Genomic DNA, 22069 nt, shown 5'->3' with positions numbered 1-22069 from the left:
AAGGATAAGAAAAGTGAGGAGGATAAGAGGCCCAAGTATAATCTTCCTCGCATCGCAGAGGTTCGGCCATGCGAATGGCCTTGTGATGATTTCTAGAGAGCAGTCGGGATTTATGATGATTTCTATGAATTGGCTAAGAATGCAGGCCTCACCGCCTTCCTGCATGACCGACACGAACATCGAGTACCTTGTTCCGTTGGAGGCCATTCACGCCTACTGGAACCCTACATCAGCTATAGATCCAAAGACGGAATCACAATTGAGCCTCCACGACAGTCTGAATACCAGTGGGATCCGGAGGTGATTGCCAACCAGTGGCAATCAGAGGCTTCTTCACAGTACGACCCCAACTATTACTTTGAATATCCGCTAGTCCAGCCGTGGCCATAGACCAACTTAGGCCAAAAGCTTAAGCTTGGGGGAGTATGTATTTCTCACCGACATTACATTCATGTTCACACACTCATTGCTAGTTGTCGGTGCTCATACTTTTTCACTATATCATCCATGCTAGTTTATTTTCCCTTTTATGCTTTCTTCTTGTGTGTTTAATAAACCTTAAGAAAAACAAAAAAATAGTTGTAGCTTTTAATTAGTTTACTTTCCATGCTTGTGGTAGTAATTCAAAAGAAAACCCCAAAGATTTCTCGTTCTCCTTTTACTTGTTGGGAGCATTCCCGTGTAAACAGTTTTATTTCTTTTCTTGTCCTTTGGGGGTCAAGAGGAGAAGACCATGATTAAAATAATAAAGTGGCTCTTATATGCATTATTATTGATCTAACAAAGAGCCCATATTACCTTCTCTTCTCTCTTGAATTGAATGCTTGCAGATTCCAGCTTAGTCCAATGCACGTGCACTATTATTATTATCCACACTATTCGGTCATGCAAGTGAAAGGCAATAATGATGATTATATGATGAACTTATTGAGATGAGAAAAGCTGGTATGAACTCGACCTCTCTTGTTTTTGTAAATATGATTAGTTCATCGTTCCTGATTGATTGCATTGGTGTCAAAACCGGCGGATCTCGGGTAGGGGGTCCCGAACTGTGCGTCTAGGCCGGATGGTAACAGGAGGCAGGGGACACAATGTTTTTCCCAGGTTCGGGCATCTTGATGGAGGTAAAACCCTACGTCCTGCTTGATTGATATTAATGATATGGGTAGTACAAGAGTAGATCTATCACGAGATCAGAGAGGCTAAACCCTAGAAGCTGGCCTATGGTATGATTGTATGTTGTGGTTGTTGTCCTACGGACTAAAACCCTTTGGTTTATATAGACACCGGAGAGGGTTAGGGTTACACAAGGTCGGTTACAAAGGAGGAGATATCCATATCCGTATTGCCTAGCTTGCCTTCCACGCCAAGTAGAGTCCCATCCGGACACGAGACGAAGTCTTCAATCTTGTATCTTCATAGTCCAACAGTCCAGCCAATGGAGATAGTCCGGCTGTCCGGAGACCCCCTAATCCAGGACTCCCTCAGTAGCCCCTGAACCAGGCTTCAATGACGATGAGTCCGGCGCGCAGTATTGTCTTCGGCATTGCAAGGCGGGTTCCTTCTCCGAATACATCACAGAAGAACTTGAAAACGAGGATAGTGTCCGACCCTGCAAAATAAGTTCCACATACCACCGTAGAGAGAATAATATTTTCGCAATTCTAATTTGCTGACTTGTGTTGATAGTATGACGTTATGTCATGGCCCGGTGATTATTTGAACCATTCCCTTTAACCAGCCGCGCACATAACGCGAGGCAGTTTTTCGACACGTCTTGTCAAAGCAGAGATTGTGTCCCCTTATTACGGGATTCTCATCGATACAGGCGTGGGTAACCCAACCGTGCCATCAATTACGGTGCTTGGTGGATAAGCGAGTTTTACCAGGCAAGTGGGAACGCTTAGTTTCGTCCGCCCATATAAAGGGATAAGGATTCACCTTCCTATCCATGCCTTCTTCCTCCTTTGCTCATCCGTTTTCGCACACTCGAGCTCTTGCGCCCAAGTCCATACTTCCCACCTCAACCTTCTCCAACCATGTCTGGAGCGGGAGGCAGGTGGATGGTCTCCTCCGTCACGGAGGGAGACATCAAGAAGCTGCGCGGAGCCGGATACTTAGCTGCGAATATCGCGTATCGGCTGCCCGCTGTGGGGCAGATCGTCCCTACCCCGGAACCTCATGAGAGGGTAGTTTTCCTCCACCACTTCCTCCACGGACTAGGGTTTCTCCTCCATCCATTCGTCCGTGGTCTCATGTTCAACTACGGGCTGGATTTTCATGATCTGGCCCCGAACTTCGTCCTCAACATTTCAGCGTTCATCGTCGTGTGTGAGGATTTCCTCCGCATCCGGCCCCACTTCGGCCTGTGGTTAAAGACCTTCAATATCAAGCCGAAGGTGGTACGAGGCCAACAAGCAGAATGCGGCAGAGCCATGGTGGGCAAGATGCCCAACGTTATATGGCTTGAAGGCTCCGTCATGGATACAATAAAGGGATGGCAATCGGCGTGGTTCTACATCACCGAGCCGCGCGACGCCGAATGGGCGGCAACCCCCGAGTTTCGATCCGGATTCCCTACACGGCTCACTTCCTGGAAAGAGAAGGGCTTGTCGTGGGGGTCATCGGTGGAGTTGGATGGACTCCCGAAATGTATCCGGAGTATGGCGAGCAAGAAGCTCAAGCTTGTCAACATAGTCCAAGTTATGCTCATCCGCCGGATCCTCCCGTGCCAACAACGGGATTTTACTTTGTGGGAGTTCGACCCGGCCCAGCACCAGACTCTGAGCGAGCTCTTTGATACGACGCACAAGGGCGTCTGGAAGGTGTTGTTCAAGGGCGCCGAGGTCCCTCCATCTCTTGCCGAGGACCGCGGACTAAGCGCAAAGCGCCTAGCGCGTTCGGTGAGTTCAATACGTCCCGTAGGACATTTATTTTCCTTAGCTTAATTATGTGCGGGGTCTAATCTCCATGCCTTTAACAAGACTGGGTGGAGATGTCGGGGCAGATTAACTGCCCGGCCCCTTTGCCCGAAGATACTGCGGACGCTCTCCTGACGGAGATGCTGACTCCAGCCCCTTACAAGGTGCCGGAGAAGACCAAGAAGGCCAAGGGAACCCGAAAGAGTTCCCGGCGCCAGGTGTTTTCGGACTCATCGTCCGATAACTCTACGGCACACTCCTTCCCCGAAGACGAGAAGGAAGAAGAAGATGCTCCCCCTCCAGGCGGGGGAGACAAGAAAAGGAAGGCCGCCCCAACTAGGGAGGCCGAAGGGTCCAAGAAGGGAAGGACTCTCCGGGGAGATCGTAAGTATTCGGATACCAGAGTAACTCATAGAATTCCTTCGTCGCCATGTTTTCCCTAACGCCGAATGTAATTATACAGGCCGCCACAAGCCAGTATCGATGTATCATCGGACGGCTCCCTGGGCTCGTTGGACATGGATAGCAATCCAGTCCTAACCGCAACTTCCCCTCATCCTACCGACGACGCCGAGGTGCTATCTCAAGGGGCACCGGATCGAGGGGAGTCAGTCCCGGAGGCGCCTCACGGCGACCTTCCGGACTCCGGGAGCCGAGGGGACGGAGCCCCTGAGAGCTCCGAGTTCGGCCCTCAGCCGAACACCGCGCCGGAACCTCCAGCAGTTCCAGGCTCGGGCAGGCGGCCTCCTTCTAAGAGGGGCAAGACACATGTGCCGGTGACCTCTGTCCATCCAGAGGCGCCGGACAATCTGTTGGAAGCACTTCGCAGTGCTTCCATCGACGAGGAGCACCGTACTGTTATGAGTGGGGTGGTCCAGAAGGTTCAGTCCGCCAAGAGCGGGTTGACTAAAGCATGTGCCAGCCTTCTAACACGCTTTGAGGTAAGTGTTTTAAAATGTAGTAGAAATATTACCGCATAGACAGTAGCCCCTGATGCTTTGTTCGGTGTTCACAAAGAAAAGCCGAACAGAGGATGAAATAATATCGCTGGAGTCTAATATAAGTATGTCAATATGCATATGCAGGCTTCGCTGCTGGCATCTGCCGCACTGACTGCGGAGGTCGCCATACTGAAGCAGGACCTCGAGGGGTCCAGGAAAGAGCTCAGCCTTGCCAAGAGGCAGCTCGAGGAGAACAAGGGTAAGTAATACCCTGTCTATAGATATGTATATATAAAAGAAGACACGATTGCAAAATGACAGGATCAACGTATATTTGCTAGGGGCCACGACCGAGGTGCCAACCCTGAAGCAAGCGCTAACCAAGGCCGAGGATATAGCGGCCAAGGAGCGCACCGAGCAAGAGAAGCACGAGGCTCGGGTGGGCGAGGTGCAGCAAGAGCTCCAGGCTCTCATGGCGAAGCACGAGGCGTTAGACCTTGACAAAAAGACGCGGGAGTCTGAGCTTGCCGCGGACCTCGAGAGCGCAAAAAGTGCCAAGGCCGAAGCCCAAAAGGCCCTCCAGGAGATCGATGCGATGAAGAAGATAGCGGCGGGTAAGGCTTTCTATATGCAAAGCAAGCATGTAAAAGTAAGTTACCGATTACTTACCCGAATCCGGAGCTCTCCAGGAGCATTTGTAGATTTGCCCCGTAGCGTGTCCGATGCCGCACAATTTTACCAGGCCGAGGATGGAAGCTCAACGGAGAAGCTGTTCTGGTCTCAGTATGCTGAGGCCGAACACCCGGTGCCAATGAGCGACCAGCTGAAGCAGATGGTTGAGCTACATAAGGCGGCCGATCTGGCCATGAGGAGCTTTATAGTCCAGCTGTGGCTTGGCGACGCCCTTCCGAACAACTTCTTTGGCCTGGTGAGGCGGCCTGTGGATGCCTGCCCGCGGCTGGAGGTCGTCAAGCGATCTGTCTGCATTGAAGGTGCACGCCGGACTTTTGCCCGTGTGAAATTGCAGTTAGTCAAGCTAGACGCCGTGAAGCTGATCAAGGAGGGGCCGCCGGAGGGCAAGGAGCACCGCCACCCCGAGATGTACTATGAGGGTGTTCTTCCGGGTGCCCGTCTCATAGTGGACGAGTGTTCCAAAGATGTAATATTTTAGTGAGACTTGCTCGTTTTATCCTGTATTTATGAAAACTTGTTTCATATGCCCTATGCAACGCTTGTTTGAATTTAAAATATTACCTTATGTTTGGCTGTTTATCCAATCTGAGAGATGGCTAGTCCTCGGCTTCTGCCCCCATGCCACGACTTCTAGGGTGTTCGGGATAAACCTGAGCAATCTAGTTCCCATGTTTGGGTCCTTCGTGGGAGGTGCTCAGCACAGCGAACAAGGCAACCGGACTAATAATGCTTTATCACTATCACTTAGCCATAGAATTCTATAATTCTAAATTTCGGCGAAGCCCCTGGTATTCGGAAGGCCGAATTTGGGGCGCGATACACTCCTTTAGGACGGACAAGGCCGGCCCCTCGCTCCAAGCGGCATAAGTCTTTAGGGACTCGAAAACCTCGTTGAACAGCGACCGGTCTCTCGCCTTATCATGACAGTCAGTTTTAGCTTTCTCTACTGAGGTCCTGACCCAGCAGAACCGGGGCACAATCGCAGTAGTACTCCTAGCGCTTCCTTAGCCGATAGAGCGGAACGTAAGGTACCAAAATATAGGAGCCGGGCAAACCCAACATTTGACCAAAGACATGATTCGGAGCTGATGCATATAATGCTATAAGTTCGGGGTGCCGCACTTGTGAAAGTGTTCGAACTTTTCTCACCGTATTGTGAGGTACGTAAGCCCCTGGTGTATTAGTCGTACCAAGGTGTACGGTTGCAAGGCATCATTAATGAACACACACACACACACACACATATATATATAACACGAATGCAATAATAGTCGTAATGTCATGCACTGTTTATTAAAAAATTGCGTTAAAGCAGAGTGATACAGATAGTGCGATAAGCAAAGAGTAGGACTATGTCCCTTCCAAGGGCAAGCTGAGGAATGATATTAAATCGAATATTTCGCTCGTTACTGTAATCAACCTGGGAATTTCGTGGTATGACGTAGTTGTCTGCCTCCTTGGTTGCTGCATCATGTGTTCGGCAATAGTGCTGCCGGACAGTGTTTCCAGAGATTAAGGTCCTCAAAAAAAAGAAAAATAACCAAACGGGAAGACCCTAGTGCGGTTTAAGCCGTGTCTTGGGGCGTGCCGCAGTTGTGGCCCCCTCCCCACCTGTGCCCATGGTATTTTTAATGCGTAATTATGTACGCACGGCACGAGTTTCGCCGTTGGGCTGGGATTGGGGTGGCCGCCGTATTGCTACGCGAGCTCAGATCGCGCCAGGCGGTCTATTTAACGATTGCCCCAAGCGTGCTTGAAGGTGTCCGGGCTTTGAAGCGCCAAACTGGTTGATTGCCCTGAGAGGCTGCTTTGCGCTTCTGCTGCGAGGGCCGCGGTGTGCTCCTCTGTTCGGAGAGAGCGCTCTGTGTTTCCATTGACTGTAATAACTCCGCAAGGTCCTGGCATCTTGAGCTTGAGGTATGCATAATGCGGTACCGCATTGAATCTAGCAAATGCGGTTCGCCCGAGCAGCACGTGATAACCACTACGGAACGGGACTATATCAAAGATTAACTCTTCGCTTCGGAAATTATCCGGGGATCCGAAGACCACTTCCAGTGTAATTGAGCTTGTGCAATGGGCCTCCACACATGGAATGACGCCTTTAAAGGTCATTTTTGTGGGTTTGATCCTTGAGGGTTCTATACCCATTTTGCGCACTGTGTCCTGATAAAGCAGGTTCAGGCTGCTGCCGCCATCCATAAGGATTCGAGTGAGGTGGAATCCGTCAATGGTTGGGTTTAGGTCCAGTGAGGTGGAATCCGTTAATGATTGTGTTTAGGACCAGTGCGGCAAATCCGCCATGACGGATACTAGTGGGATGGTCCCTGCGATCGAAGGTGATCGGACAGGAGGACCAAGGGTTGAATTTTGGGGCTACTGGCTCCAACGCATATACGTCCCTGAGCGCACGCTTCCGCTCCCTCTTGGGGATGTGGGTTGCGTATATCATGTTCACCATCCGCACTTGTGGGGGGAACCTCTTCTGTCCTCCGGTGTGCGGCTGCCGGGGCTCCTCCTCGTCATCGCTATGCGGCCCCTTGTCCTTGTTTTCGGCAATTAACTTGCCGGCCTGCTTGAACACCCAACAATCCCTGTTGGTGTGATTGGCTGGTTTGTCTGGGGTTCCGTGTATTTGACACGAGCGATCGAGTATACAGTCCAAGCTGGATGGACCCAGCGTACTTTGTTTGAATGGCTTTTTCCGCTGACCAGGTTTAGAGCCATTGAATCCGGCATTGACTGCTGTATCCTCGGTATTTTCGATGTTAATGTGGCGCTTATGTTTGTTGCGACGTGACCTGCTATTGCCATCCTTGGTATCCGGGGTACCATGGTTCTTTGATATGTTATTACTGCGAGCCAGCCAGCTGTCTTCTCCCGCACAAAAGCGGGTCATGAGCGTCGTGAGAGCTGCCATAGATTTCGGCTTTTCCTGACCAAGGTATCGGGCTAGCCACTCGTCTCGGATGTTGTGTTTGAAAGCCGCTAAAGCCTCTGCATCCGGACAATCGATGATCTGATTTTTCTTTGTAAGGAACAGAGTCCAGAATTGCCTGGCCGACTCTTCTGGTTGCTGAATTATGTGGCTCAAGTCATCGGCGTCTGGTGGTCGCACATAAGTGCCCTGAAAGTTGTCAAGGAATGCGGCTTCCAGATCTTCCCAACAGCTAATGGAGTCCGCTGGCAAGCTGTTAAGCCAATGTCACGCTGGTCCTTTGAGCTTTAGTGGGAGGTATTTGATGGCGTGTAAGTCATCACCGCGGGCCATGTGGATGTGGAGGAAGAAATCCTCGATCCATACTGTGGGATCTGTTGTGCCGTCGTATGATTCAATATTTACAGGTTTGAAACCTTCTGGGAATTGATGTTCCATTACTTCGTCTGTGAAGCATAAGAGGCGTGCGGCACCTCTGTATTGGGCTATATCACGATGCAGCTCGAAAGGGTCTTGCCCGCTGTGTTTGTCCCGGCCGGATTTGCTTTTACTGTATCCGGTGTGACGTTTATCGTCTCATAGAGTAGTGCACCCTCGTGATACGTAGATCGATCTTGCATGCTTTGCTTTGTCCTCCAATATGTCTCGCAGGTCTGGCGTATCTCCCCATGCCTTTTTATTTGAATGGCGTCGGGGTGGAGGCTGAGCTTTTGGCTGGAATGCCTCTCTATCGCGGCCACGAGGTGGCCGATCAGCCGTATCATACGCTTCCTCCTCCAGTCGGGGCAGTAACCTGCACTTTGGGTAATTCTTGGAGGGGCGCTCGATTTTATATTCCTCGGCCGCGAGGACTTTAGTCCATCTGTCAGCTAGCAGATCTTGATCAGCTTGAAGCTGTTGCTGCTTTTTCTTTAGGCTATTTGCGTGGCCATAAGTAGGCGCTTGAAGCGCTCTTGTTCGACGAGATCCTCTGTTACGACGAATTCATCGTCACCGAGGCTTGCCTCGTCTTCGGAGGGGGGGCATGTAATTGTCATCCTCCTCCTCTCCATCTGCCGCTCTCTAAGGAGAGCTGGCTCCTCCATCCTCCTGCTCTGAATCTTGCTGGAGGGGAATGTTGTTGTCTTTGGCACTATCCGGAGTGTTATTATCTCCTGTGCCGGTATCACCACTTTTGCTTTGGCGGGACCTAGAGCGGCGCCGCTGACATCGGCGCTTGGGTTGCTTCTTGGAGGGGTCATCCTGCGCTATCTCATCGCCATTGCCTTCTTTGGGTGTATCCACCATGTATATGTCATATGATGAGGTGGCTTTCCAATGCCCTATAGGCGCTGGTTCATGTTCGTCTCCTACATCGTCGTCCATACCGTCGATGTCTTCGGAGTCGAAGTCGTGCATGTCAGTTAAATCATCGACAGTGGCTACGAAGTGGGTGGTGGGTGGGCGTCGAATTTCTTCGTCGTCCGCATCCCAATCCTGTTGGCCATAGTCCGGCGAGGGCTCTCCTGACAAAGAGAGAGACCTTAGTGAATTCAGAATGTCACCGAAGGGTGAGTGCTGAAAGATATCCGCGGTAGTGAATTCCATGATCGGCGCCCAATCGGATTCGATTGGCAGGGGCGCGGATGGTTCGGAGTCCGGAAAAGAGTCCGACACCTTGGAGTCACGGGCTTCGCAGAGGATTAGGCTGGTGTTCGGCTCGATCGCCGGTGAGACTGCAGCCCCTGAGGCGGTGTCTAGCCACCCGTCCTCGATTGGCGCAGTTGACTCTGAGCTAAGGGTCGGAGCTGATACGGGCGCGGCTTCTGGGGTACTGTTCGGTGGCAGAGCTAGGTCATACCCGTCATGACAGTGCGGCGCGTCCGGCTGTGGCTCGAATCCGTCGAAGATCAAGTCTCTGTGGATGTCGGCTGTGTAGTTCAAACTTCCAAATCTGACCTGACGGCCAGGGGCGTAGCTTTCAATCTGCTCCAGATGGCCAAGCGAATTAGCCCGCAGTGCAAAGCCGCCGAATATGAAGATCTGTCTGGGGAGAAAAGTCTCGCCCTAGACCGCATCGCTATCAATGATAGTAGGAGCCATCAAGCCTAAGGGCGACGACACAGAGGAACTCTCAATGAAAGCACCAATGTCGGTGTCAAAACCGGCGGATCTCGGGTAGGGGGTCCCGAACTGTGCGTCTAGGCCGGATGGTAACAGGAGGCAGGGGACACAATGTTTTACCCAGGTTCGGGCACTCTTGATGGAGGTAAAACCCTACGTCCTGCTTGATTGATATTGATGATATGGGTAGTACAAGAGTAGATCTACCACGAGATCACGGAGGCTAAACCCTAGAAGCTAGCCTATGGTATGATTGTATGTTGTGGTTGTTGTCCTACGGACTAAAACCCTTTGGTTTATATAGACACCGGAGAGGGTTAGGGTTACACAAGGTCGGTTACAAAGGAGGAGATATCCATATCCGTATTGCCTAGCTTGCCTTCCACGCCAAGTAGAGTCCCATCCGGACACGAGACGAAGTCTTCAATCTTGTATCTTCATAGTCCAATAGTACGGCCAATGGAGATAGTCCGGCTGTCCGGAGACCCCCTAATCCAGGACTCCCTCAATCCTATTATGAATAAACATGTTTGCAATGACAATTAGAGATTATAGTTGCTTATGCCATGCTTAATTAACTAGGAGCTTATAATGGTTTACCTTGCGTGCCAACATGCTATTAAAATGGTTGTGATGTGGTATGATAGGGTGGTATCCTCTTTTGAACGATTCGAGTGGCTTGACTTGGCACATGGTCACGCATGGAGTTGAAACAAAATCAACATAGCCTCTACGATCTTTATGTTCATGGTGCATTATATCCTACTCATGCTTGCGTTCGGTGTTGATTAATTTTAATGCATGTTCATGACTATTGTCACTCTCTAGTTGGTCGCTTCCCAGTCTTTTGCTAGCCTTCACTTGTCCTAAGCGGGAATACTTCTTGTGCATCCAATTCCATAAACACCAAAGTTGTTCCATATGAGTCCACCATACGTACCTATATACGGTATCTGCCTGCCGTTCCAAGTAAATTTGTATGTGCCAAACTCTAAACCTTCAAATAAACATTCTATTTTGTATGCTCGAATATCTCATGTATGAACTAGGGTTGTCCTTATCTTCCATGTTAGGCGGGTTATTCTCAATAGGAGTGGACTCTGCTCCTCACTCACAAGAAAATGGCTGGTCACCGGGATACCCAGTCCCATGCTTTATGCAAATAAAATCAAAATAACTCCAAACAAAACTCCCTTGGGACCCTTATTAGTTGGAGGCACTCGTTTTTTCGAGCAAGCCATGGATTGATGCTTGTTGGTGGCAGGGGAGTATAAACTTTACCATTCTGTTTGGGAATCGCTTATAATGTGTGTAGCATGGAAGATATCGCCATCTCTTGGTTGTTATGTTGACAATGAAAGTATATCGCTCAAAATATTATTCATATCTATTTCAAAACCGAGCTTTGGCACCTCTACAAATCCCTGCTTCCCTCTGCGAAGGGCATATCCATTTACTTTTATGTTGAGTCATCATCCTCTTATTAAAAAGCACTAGTTGGAGAGCACCACTATCATTTGCATCCATTACTGTTAGTTTACATTGAGTATGACTTGACCGGATCTCTTTTACCATGAATTACAATGTCTAGTCAGTCCTTGATCTTTAAAGGTGCTCTGCATTTATGTTTTGCGGTCTCAGAAAGGGCTAGCGAGATACCATCTTGTTATATCATATCATGATTGTTTTGAGGAAGTGTTGTCATTCGAGATTTATTATTATTGCTCGCTAGTTGATTATGTCATTAATATGATTAAAGATGAGAACTAAATGTTATTTTGAATATGGTTAGTTCATAATCTTTGCTGAAAACTTGAATGCTGGCTTTACATATTTGCAACAACAAGAGCACACAGAGTTTGTAATTTTTTTTCTTTATCACTTTCAGTTTATCAACTAAATTTCTTAAGGACAAGCAAAGGTTTAAGCTTGGGGGAGTTGATACGTCTCCATCGTATCTACTTTTCCAAACACTTTTACCCTTGTTTTGGACTCTAACTTGCATGATTTGAATAGAACTAACCTGGACCGATGCTGTTTTCAGCAGAATTGCCATGGTGTTATTTTTTTGCAGAAATAAAAGTTCTCGAAATGACCTGAAAATCAATGGAGAATTTTTTGGAATATATAAAAAATACTGGAAGGAAGATCCACGCCAGGGAGGCCTCCACCTGTCCACGAGGATGGGGGGGCGCCGGCGCCCCTGGGAACGCCCCCTGCGTCGTGGGCCCCCTGACACTCCACTGGCCTCAACCCTGACTCCATATATTCACTTTCTGGGAAAAAAAATAAGTGAGAAGGATTCATCGCGTTTTACGATAAGGAGCCGCCGCCAAGCCCTAAACTCTCTCAGGAGGGCTGACTAGAGTCCGTTCGAGGCTCCGGAGAGGGGAATCAGTCACCATCGTCATCATCAACCATCCTCCATCACCAATTTCATGATGCTCACCCCCGTGCGTGACTAATTCCATCATAGGTTTGCTGGACGGTGATGGGTTGGATGAGATTTACCATGTAATCGAGTTAGTTTTGTTAGGGTTTGATCCCTAGTATCCACTATGTTCTGATATTGATGTTGCTATTACTTTGCTATGCTTACTGCTTGTCACTAGGGACGGAGTGCCATGATTTCATATCCGAACCTATTATGTTTTCATCAATATATGAGAGTTCTTGATCCTATATTGCAAGTCTATAGTCACCTACTATGTGTTATGATCCGGCAACCCCGAAGTGACAATAATCGGGACCACTCCCCATGATGACCGTAGTTTGAGGAGTTCATGTATTCACTATGTGTTAATGCTCTGTTCTGGTACTCTATTAAAAGGAGGCCTTAATATCCCTTAGTTTCCAATAGCACCCTCCTGCCACGGGAGGGTAGGACAAAAGATGTCATGCAAGTTCTTTTCCATAAGCACGTATGACTATATTCGGAATACATGCCTACATTACATTGATGAACTAGAGCTAGTTCTGTGTCACCCTAGGTTGTGACTGTTACATGATGAACCGCATCCGGCATAATTCTCTATCACCAATCCATTGCCTACGAGCTTTCCATATATTGTTCTTCGCCTATTTACTTTTCCGTTGCTATTGTTATCATCACTATAAAACACCAAAAATATTACTTTTGCTACTGTTACCTTTTACTAATATTACCACTACTATCATATTACTTTGCTACTAAATACTTTGCTGCAGATATTAAGTTATCCAGGTGTGGTTGAATTGACTACTCGGCTGCTAATACTTAAGAATATTCTTTGGCTCCCCTTGTGTCGAATCAATAAATTTGGGTTGAATACTCTACCCTCGAAAACTGTTGCGATCCCCTATACTTGTGGGTTATCATGGTTCACATTTTATTCATGGTGGTTTTAATAAAATGCTTGCTACGTATGATGTTAATCATAGAATTGCATCTTTGTATCATCTGCAGTCTAGTGGTCAAGTAGAATTATGTAATGGAGAGCTTAAATTAATTTTGAAAAAGACTGCTAATAGATCTAGAAATAATTCATCAAAGAAACTTGATGATGCATTATGGGCTTATAGAACTGCATATAAAAATCCTATGGGTATGTCTCCATATAAAATGGTTTATGGTAAAGGATGTCACTTACCTCTTGAACTAGAACATAAGGCATATTCGGCCATTAAAGAGCTCAATTATGATTTTAAACTTGCCAGTGAGAAGAGGCTTTTTGACATTAGCTCACGTGATGAATGGAGAACCCAGGCTTATCATGGCTCAATGCCGCCCGGACGGATGCATCGGAGTGAAACCAGCCAGAAATCAGCTCCAGGCGCCCGGCCGCCCGCTGATGCTCGGTGCCTTGAAGATCCTCTCGCACCAGGGTTAGTGCAGAGAGAGCGCGCTCCAGGACGTCAAGGGAGGTGGAAGGATCCAAGGTCAGTAGTGTGGTGGAGGGAGGAGGAGACAACGTCATCACCATGGCCTGAGAGGCTAGGAGCTCCTGAACTTGGGGGACCCAGCAACCGAGCCAGATGTCGGCACCTCCGCAGCCAACGGGGCTACGGGGGTTGCCTCCTCCAGAGGACGCTCCCCCAAGTCTCGCGAGGACGATCGGGCCGGGGAAGCGTGAGCGCTCTCACTACCCTTCCCCGCGGAGGAGGGTGCCGCCACTGCAGGCAATTTGGTCTCGAGCAGTACCGCCGCTTCCTCCTTCCTCTTCTTCACCGCGGGCGTCGGCCTAATTGCGCAATGGAGAAGCGTCAAGAATCAGCAGCAGCAGAAGGAAGAACAAGGCAGGATGAGAATACTTACTGGTCCACCGCTTCGTAGTCTTTCTGCTTCCTAAGCTTGAAGCCTGAGTGCCTTGCAGCCTGAGGCGCGGGCGCCTGGCCTCTAGGCGCTAAAGAGGGGGCAGCAGATAGGCTGGAAGCAGCTCCAGGCAGCATCAGAATGGGGGTGTCGTTTTGGGAGATCAGCGCCGACCTTCGCCTCACCGGAACCTCAGCCGGTGACCTCCTCTGGGGACTGACCTTGGACCCCATGGAGCCCCCTGCCACGCGCAGCTCCCCACTTCCAAGGAGGACATCAGCCTCTTCATCATCATCAGGCAGGGTGCGGAGGATGTCAGCCTTGCGCAAAGGGGACGTGTCCCCCACCCCTTCACGGGTCGCCTCCGAGTCGCGCTCCTCCTCCTCTTCTTCCACCTCTTCCTCCGCCCGAGACTCATCGGAAGACACGTGCACCGGAGTCGTCATCGCCGGGTCGTTCGAGGGCACAGGCGGCACGAGCCCACGCCCGTCGAAGACAGGCAGAGCGGCGACAACCTTCGCCCCATCCGGACGGCAGTACAATGGAATAAAGGAGTCCGGCGGGTACCCTTGGCCGTGTCCAACCAAGGAGCGGAGGGCCGAGCATAGCTCCTCGTCAGAAAGGGCCTCCAGGCGCAGGCGGAGGTCGTCCCCTTCGTCTCCAAGCTTCCACAAGGGGCACGGGCGCGACTGGAGGGGAGCTACGCGCTGCTTCCTGAATTCTTTGACGATCATGGCCCACTTCAACTTCGCTGCCCTTGAATCACCCGGCCTCAGGTCGGCGGTCATCCTCTCCAACACCTGCGCCGCCCGGGAGTCAGTGAGATTCGCGTGAAGCCACCCCTCATGGGACACAGGCATCTCCGTCGGCAGCACCAACGGGGGTGGGCGTGCTTGGCGTCCATCAAGACCCACTTGCCCTTGAATCCCTCGGCCTTCTTCCCGGCCTTCGAGATGGCGTTGGTCTTGTTGGCTGCAACGAAGCCAACGCACCTAGAGCAGTGGACCTCTTTGATCCGGAGGAAGAAGAAGTGGCCCAGCAGCGCCACGGACGGCGTCACCCCGACATATGTGTCGCAGTAGAAGGCGAAGATCGACATGAGGAGGATGGAGTTGGGATGAAGATGGAGAGTGTGGATCTTGTAATGGCTAAGGATGGAGTAGAAGAAGTCGGAGAAGGGGGGATCAGCCCGGCGATGATGCTGCTCATGAAGAAGGGGTAGAAGGTGCTGCCAGAGGCCTCCGGCTCGTCGGAGCCAGCCCAGAGCACAGTCTTCCTCTTCTTATCACCCTCCGCTGTCATCAGGAGCATGGCGACAAGGTTCTCCTCTGAAACACTGGGCGTATTGAGCATCGGCTCATACCAAGACGACGAGGGAGTGGCCCGAGCTTTCTTGGGCGCCATTGGCGGCAGGCTTGAAGGAGGATCCAGGCGGATCTGGAGTCTCCGGAAGCAAGGAGCGAGAAAGGGGATCTGGAGCAAGTCGATGGAAAGCAATGAAGGAAAATGCAGCCCGTGCAAGCCTTTTGTCAGGCGGGCAGCTGCCGAGACAGCATGGGGAAGCGGAGACGCCCATGTCCCATCAATCGCCACACACCAACCGAGGCCGCAGGCTGTTGGGGCCCGCGGTGCTCCGCACTGGCCCCTTGGCCTCGAAGCCAAGTCTGAGCATGCCTTGTGCCCGGGGGCTACTGTCGGCGTCCTAGGAACGGGGGTCCCCAGACTTTCCTGCCTGCGGCCCATGGCCTGGCTCCGCCAGCAGCCCTGTACGTCCCATCTTCACCAGCAAACACTCAAGACCCTCGTGAGTGGCCGAGCCTCGCGAGACGGACGACGCAAGACCTCCTCGGGGGCGGCCTCACCAGGCTGGCTCGCGAGGGGCGGAGAGATCAAGCACTACAAAAAAAGACACATCCATGACATTTTGGGCCGAACGAAATTTTTTTATGTCATACATATGACACTTCTGTGACGATAATTGTGACAAACCCCGGTATCATCATAGATGTGGTGGCCTCCTACTTCTATGACAAAAAATCATGGCAGAAAATGGGCTTTTCGTCCTGGGCGGGCTGGAGACGCAGCTGCATGACATTCTTTGGGCCGTCCATGACGGAAAAAACCGTGGTAGAACCGAGGGCGAGGAAAATTTTCGGGAGTTCCCGGTTTGGGGGCCGAGCGATGCTCGCTTCTCTCGTACACGTACGCGCGTGTGTACGAGGTGTTGGCTCTAACTGAACCCGAGCGAGGCATTGGGCTCTAACTGAACCCGAGCGATTGCACTGCAGGCAACGCGTTATTTAACCCGAGCGATCGATCGATGGCTGTTAACTGAACCCGATCGAGCGATTCCTTCGCTACTGCTGCTAACTGAAGCCGATCGATGCTGCCTCTGGATGAACAGTTCTTGGTGGGGGTGGATGAACAGGACCCCCATGGTGTTGCCTCTGGATGAACAGGACCCCGATCGATCGAGCCGGTTGGGGCTGGATGAACAGGACCCCGTGGAGGGCTGGATGATGGGGACCACCCCGTGGAGGGCAGGATGAACAGTAGACGGTGGAGGGCAGGATGAATAGTAGCCCGTGGAGGGGTGGTTGATCAGGAGCCCGTGGAGAGGGCTGGTTGAACAGTAGCCGGTGGAGTAGCGCGCGGTGGAGGCTGGATGAACACGAGCCCGTGGATGAACAGTCGCAGGTGGAGGCTGGAGGAGGTCGATGGTGGACGAACAGTAGCTCGTGGAGCCTGGAGGGGGTCGACGGTGGAGATGAACCGTATCCCGTGGAGTCCCGTTTTGCGGTACGCCACACCCCTCCCGATGAACAGGACCCCTGTTTCGACCGTATCTCTATAACAGAAGTCCGTTTCCTCCGTTTTGCGGTACTCCACACCCCTCCCGATCAACAGGACCACCGTTTCGACCGTAGGAGGTCCTTTTCCTCCGTTTTGCGGCACGCCACACCCCTCCCGATGAACAGGATCCCGTTTCGAACGTGGCCGGTCAAACACAAGGCCGTTTCCTCCGTTCTGCGGTATGCCAGGCCTCGTTTCCATCGCCTGTTCCGTCCAAGCCCTCGCAATGAACACAACGCGTTACATTGCCTCCACATGAACATGATGCATTCCGTTGCCTCCCCATGAACACGACACATTACGTTGCCTCCCCATGAACATGACGACGACGATGTTTGTCCGTTCCGACCCAGCCATGTACACGAGCCCTGGCCGTACATATGCGTGAGTAGGCGTTCGAGACCCCGCCCGTATGTATGCAGACGTGGCCGTATTTTCTTTCTTGCACCCTGGCCGCCTCTACTACGACATGTGCGCGCCTCTACATCAACCAGTATATATGTACGTACAGGTTCACGACCAGAATGACAACGCTACATACACTTCAACCAGGTGGGTCCCGACTGTCAGGCACTTCCTTGCGTGCGAAGATGTAGCTGGTGGGTCCCAGCAGTTAGGGGGGCGAAATATGGTGGCCCGTCCGGTGGGTCCCGCTGTCAGGTGGAGGAATAATTATTTTGCATGTAATAAGGAGGCACTTCCTTGCTGCGGCCGAGGACCCAGCTGTCAGCCTCTCCACGTACAGTCCACATCCGATGGAAGTTGTTCCTTGACCATGTTGACCACGCCGCGCCGAGAGCACCAGGGCGATGGACGACGGCGAGGGCTCAGAAGGGGATGACGTGGAGCCAAGGAAGACGCGACAGTGGATGCCGACGCGTAGAGGAGTACGAGGGTTCACTGGTTCGCTGCGGTGTGAGGTTGTCATCGCCGCAGAATAACAGGGGGTGTGGGTGAGTAGAGGGATGGCCTGGCCAGCGGTGGGAGTAATAGGGGCGGTGAGGCCTCCACCGCATCGCAGCCAGCCATGGGAGGCAGGAGCACAAGGCACGACCGGCGCTGGTTTGGGCGGCTGGAGCAAGAAGACCAGAGGTTGAAGAAGCACTACGGCCGTTGGATGGACATCGTACGATCACTGGAGCTAGAATCGTGCATATTGAGTAAGTTGACAAAGCCCTCCGTCCCCATCAAGTTAATAGGCCCACAAGTCAGCCTGCCACTATACTGGGTCCCAGCTAACAGGGGGAGTATTCATTTTTTTGTGTAATAAGGATGCACTTCCTTGCGTGCGAAGATATAGCTGGTGGGTCCGAGCTGTCAGCGGCGGTAACATTTTTTGTCGCGAAATACAGAGGCCCTTTCGGTGGGTCCCTGATGTCAGGTGGAGGAATCATTATTTTGCGCGTAATAAGGAGGCATTTCCTTGCGTGCGGCCGTGGACCCAGCTGTCGGCCTCTCCACGTAAAGTCCACGTCAGATGCATGTCGGTCGTTGACCACGTTGACCAGGTCGCGCCGAGAGCACCGGGGCGGTGGACGACGGCGAGGCCTAGGAAGGGAACGACACGGAGGCAGGGATGACTCGGCAGTTGTTTCCCACACAGAGGGGAATATGACTGTACGAGGGTTTACTGGTTCGTCTGCCATTGCCGGAGAATAATAGCAGGTGTGGGTGCGTAGAGGGATGGCTAGGCCAGCGATGGGAGTACGGTGGGGTGGTGAGGCCTGCGCGGCAGCGGAGCCGGCCGCCGGGAGGAGGGAGCAGGCAGTCCCGCCGGCGCCTGTTTGAGCGGCTGGAGCAGGAAGAGCAGAGATTGAAGAAGCACGACGGACATTGCATGGCCATCCAACAGCCACTGCTTGTACGTCAACCTTTTTTCAGGAAAGCCTCAAATATGTGGAAAACAGCATACAGCCCATATGCCATTATTTCTAATAATTTACATCCCATTTGCTAATTATTAAGGTTTTTTTGGAGCCCATATTCTTTTTGTTAGCATTACAGCCCATATTGTGGCCACGGTTAAAAAATTGTACGAAATTTTGCATATTTCGGTGCGGTCCGAACTATTTTTAATGCCGAAATTTCGAATCACATTCAAACTGACTTTAAAAATAAATGTGTATCAATATAAAATCCAACAAATTCTCCACGCATAAAAATTAATGTAATTTCAAATCTCGAAAAGAAAAAAAGATATTTGAAACTAATTTCGACTACGAACCGTGCTCAAAGACCGTGTCTACGTGGTGTTTGGACATGGGCGACAACCTCAACGCCAATGGTGCTGCTCCCGTTGCATCGTATATGTTTATGTCCTTCCTGTTCGAAATCGTGGTAGAATTCATGTTTCTACTCTGTATCCTATTACTATGCTAGTCCACATGATTAGTTTCATCTCTGTTATAGCCGTCATGATTTATTTTATGCTTATTCATATTAAATCTCGTAATAACTTGCTCATATATTCAACTGCCGCAATGTCTCCTACAGCCACTCCCGTTTCATGGACGGCCTGGTCGATGTTGGAATATTGCTAGTAGGCCTTTATAAGGTGAGCTCTTCTACCACTTGTATGAGTATGAGAAGAGGAGACCTACACACGCGCTCCTCCTCCTCGCTCGCCTCGCCATGCCACGCCTCGTCACGATGCACCGCGGGTTGTGGGATTGAGCCGAGCCGAGGACAGAGCTATACTCCCAAGACCTACCCGGCCCGCACTATATAGTTTCTCACCACCATTCCAGATCATTGCGCCGCCAAGCAAGTCTTCTCCATCCCTCCTTTCGGTGTGCACCGGGAGAAGGGACAGCAGGCCTCCGGAACCCCGCCTCTCGTGATCATGTACGGGAGAGGGGCGATCAGGTTTTTGGGGAGTGCACTCGCACGACTGCTGGCAGCGACGACTTCGCGAATGACGACTTCTTCCCCAACATCGGCAACCTCATCCTCGACATGGGTGACAACGTCAACGCCGGCAACCAGTGAGATACAGGGTGTAGGAAGCGGTTTGGGAATTTGCGTGCCTTTCCAACCAGTGAGATACTCCATACGAAGTACGACAGAGAAAAAACCACAGAGAAGGAAGCTAAAAGTAAACAATCAAACGAGCATTTTTGCATTTGTTTTGCATTGAATCGTTTCACAAGCTTGACTAGTGCTGTTTTTCTACTTTTACAAAAATCGCGTCGTAATGTTAAAACATGCATTTGAACATACATAAGTAATAGTAGTACTCCCTCCGCCTAGGTGTATAAGTCTTCCCTCCTTCTTGGTCACGGTGCACAACCGAAGATGACTAATTGACCTGGACGGAGGGAGTAGCACAGTCTGCAAGCATATATCGAGAGAGACGTGTAGTGCGATAGTATATAGTAAAGTTTGTGCTATATGCACGTACTTGCAAAATGCGTACGAATACACAAGGTTTCCAAACATTCCCTTTTACATACTTAATTAAGGACGCTAAAAATTCCTGAATGTTCGGGATTTATCATTTGCGTCCCAAAACTAATGAGATCGCCTTACGAAACAAAAATTATACTCCTCCTAAAAGTCACGGCGCTCGCAGGAGCGCTTGCGGCACGCCACGAGTGCCCTGGTGCACGGCAGTTTCCCAGCGCGTCGACACAACGCCTCTTCCTCAGCCTCGCAACTCGTGAGGTGCTGATTGGCGGCTTGCCGGTGGGCGAGCACGATCTCACCGGTGTGGTGATCCGGCGCCAACAGGTACTCCTCCTCGCTGGAAGCGTGCACCCGGTCCACGTAGTGCCAAGCGTAGACAAGGCGCTTGGGCCCGACTGCACTCAGGGTGTCGGCACGGGCGTCCTCTGCCACCCTCACGGCCCAAGCATGAGCCTTCTGCCAAAGAGCCAATTGCCTGACTCTCTCGGATGAGACATAGGCCTCCCAGGAAGCTTGTTCCGTGGTGCGCTTCTCTTCCTCGGCCTTCTTCTCCGCCTCTATTTCGGCGCGCTCTGCTGGAGGCAAAGCCTCCCACAAGGAGACATCCATTTCTTTCCAAAGCTCCTCAAGGCTGGGGGGCTCGGCGGGCGGCGCGCCGTTCTCCTCATAGCAGGGAGCCGACGCGTCCTCCAGTGCGCCTGCTGGCAAGATTGGGAACGCCGACGCGTCCACCTCAACGCGTCGCGGCGAGGAGCAGAACGCCGACGCGTCCTCCTCGACTAGTGGCGGCGAGGAACGGAACGGCGATGCATCACGTCGCGGCGAGGAGCGGAACACCGACGCGTCCTCCTCGACTAGTGGCGGCAAGGAACGGAATGGCGATGCGTCGCGTAGCGGCGAGGTGCGGAAGACCGACGCATCCTCCTCGACTATTGGTGGCGCAGAACAAAACGGCGACGCGTAACCGTCCGCGCAGTGCAGCGAGGGGCTCCTAGGGCTTGGGAGGGGCGATGCCATGGTGGTCGACGTGAGAGGGAGGGGGAGGAGATAGCGATGAACATGAACGTGAGGGGGAGGAGGTAGCGAGGTCATGGGAGGCCGGTATTTATAGCGAGCAATGGCACACCTACGTAAGATATGGACTGAGCTGCACTGACTTAATTGCCGGTCCAGTTGCGTCACTGGCATGTCGGCCGGACCCCTGTTGGGCCCATATGTCAGTGACCGAATGCACCTGCAGTTAAGTAACAGCTATGTGGGCATATTTGTTGGAGTAAATTACGGGGGAGCGAAGGGGTGGAAATATTGCTGGTCACAACGGATTGGACGAGCGTGGGGGAGGAGAGTCACGCATGCAGATTTTTTCACACAGGGTGGAGTGGTGGGACCGCTGGAGGGAGAAGGAGAGTTTGGCAGGCATATTGTTTCCACACATGGAGAGGAAAGGATTTGGAGACGAACGGGCTTCCTACAGGTAGGGGGAACGGTGCATAATAAGTCATCTTGCATGCCGGGCTAGGTATAGTCTCAAGTCATTGAAAACAAACACGCCCCACACATGTTCATATTTCAAGGTGCACTGAATTATTGCATGCGATGATTAAGGCTGGCCATAATGGTGGTATCTTAGCTGGTATCATGCACACGGGAATAGCAAAAATGCTGATGTGGCAAAGAATTAAAAAGAGAGGGGGGGTTAGAGTAACTAGTGTTCATGCATGCATTGGTAAACACATTTTTTTGTGGAGAATGACAGCACTAGTTGAGTACTTTTGCAGACTTCAAAAACTATTCCACAATGTGTCAACATTCACAATGTCAAATCAATATTTTTACACTAATTATAAAACGTAGTTCTTATACTCATTATAATCAGTACACCCTCCGTCTAGGTGAGCAAGTCACCTTAGATTGTGCACTGTGA

The sequence above is a fragment of the Triticum urartu genome, chromosome 2 (assembly GCF_003073215.2).
Source record: "Triticum urartu cultivar G1812 chromosome 2, Tu2.1, whole genome shotgun sequence".
In the NCBI taxonomy this organism is placed as follows: Eukaryota; Viridiplantae; Streptophyta; class Magnoliopsida; order Poales; family Poaceae; genus Triticum; species Triticum urartu.
The sequence above is the reverse complement of the archived record's forward strand: the minus strand, read 5'-3'. Positions refer to the sequence as shown.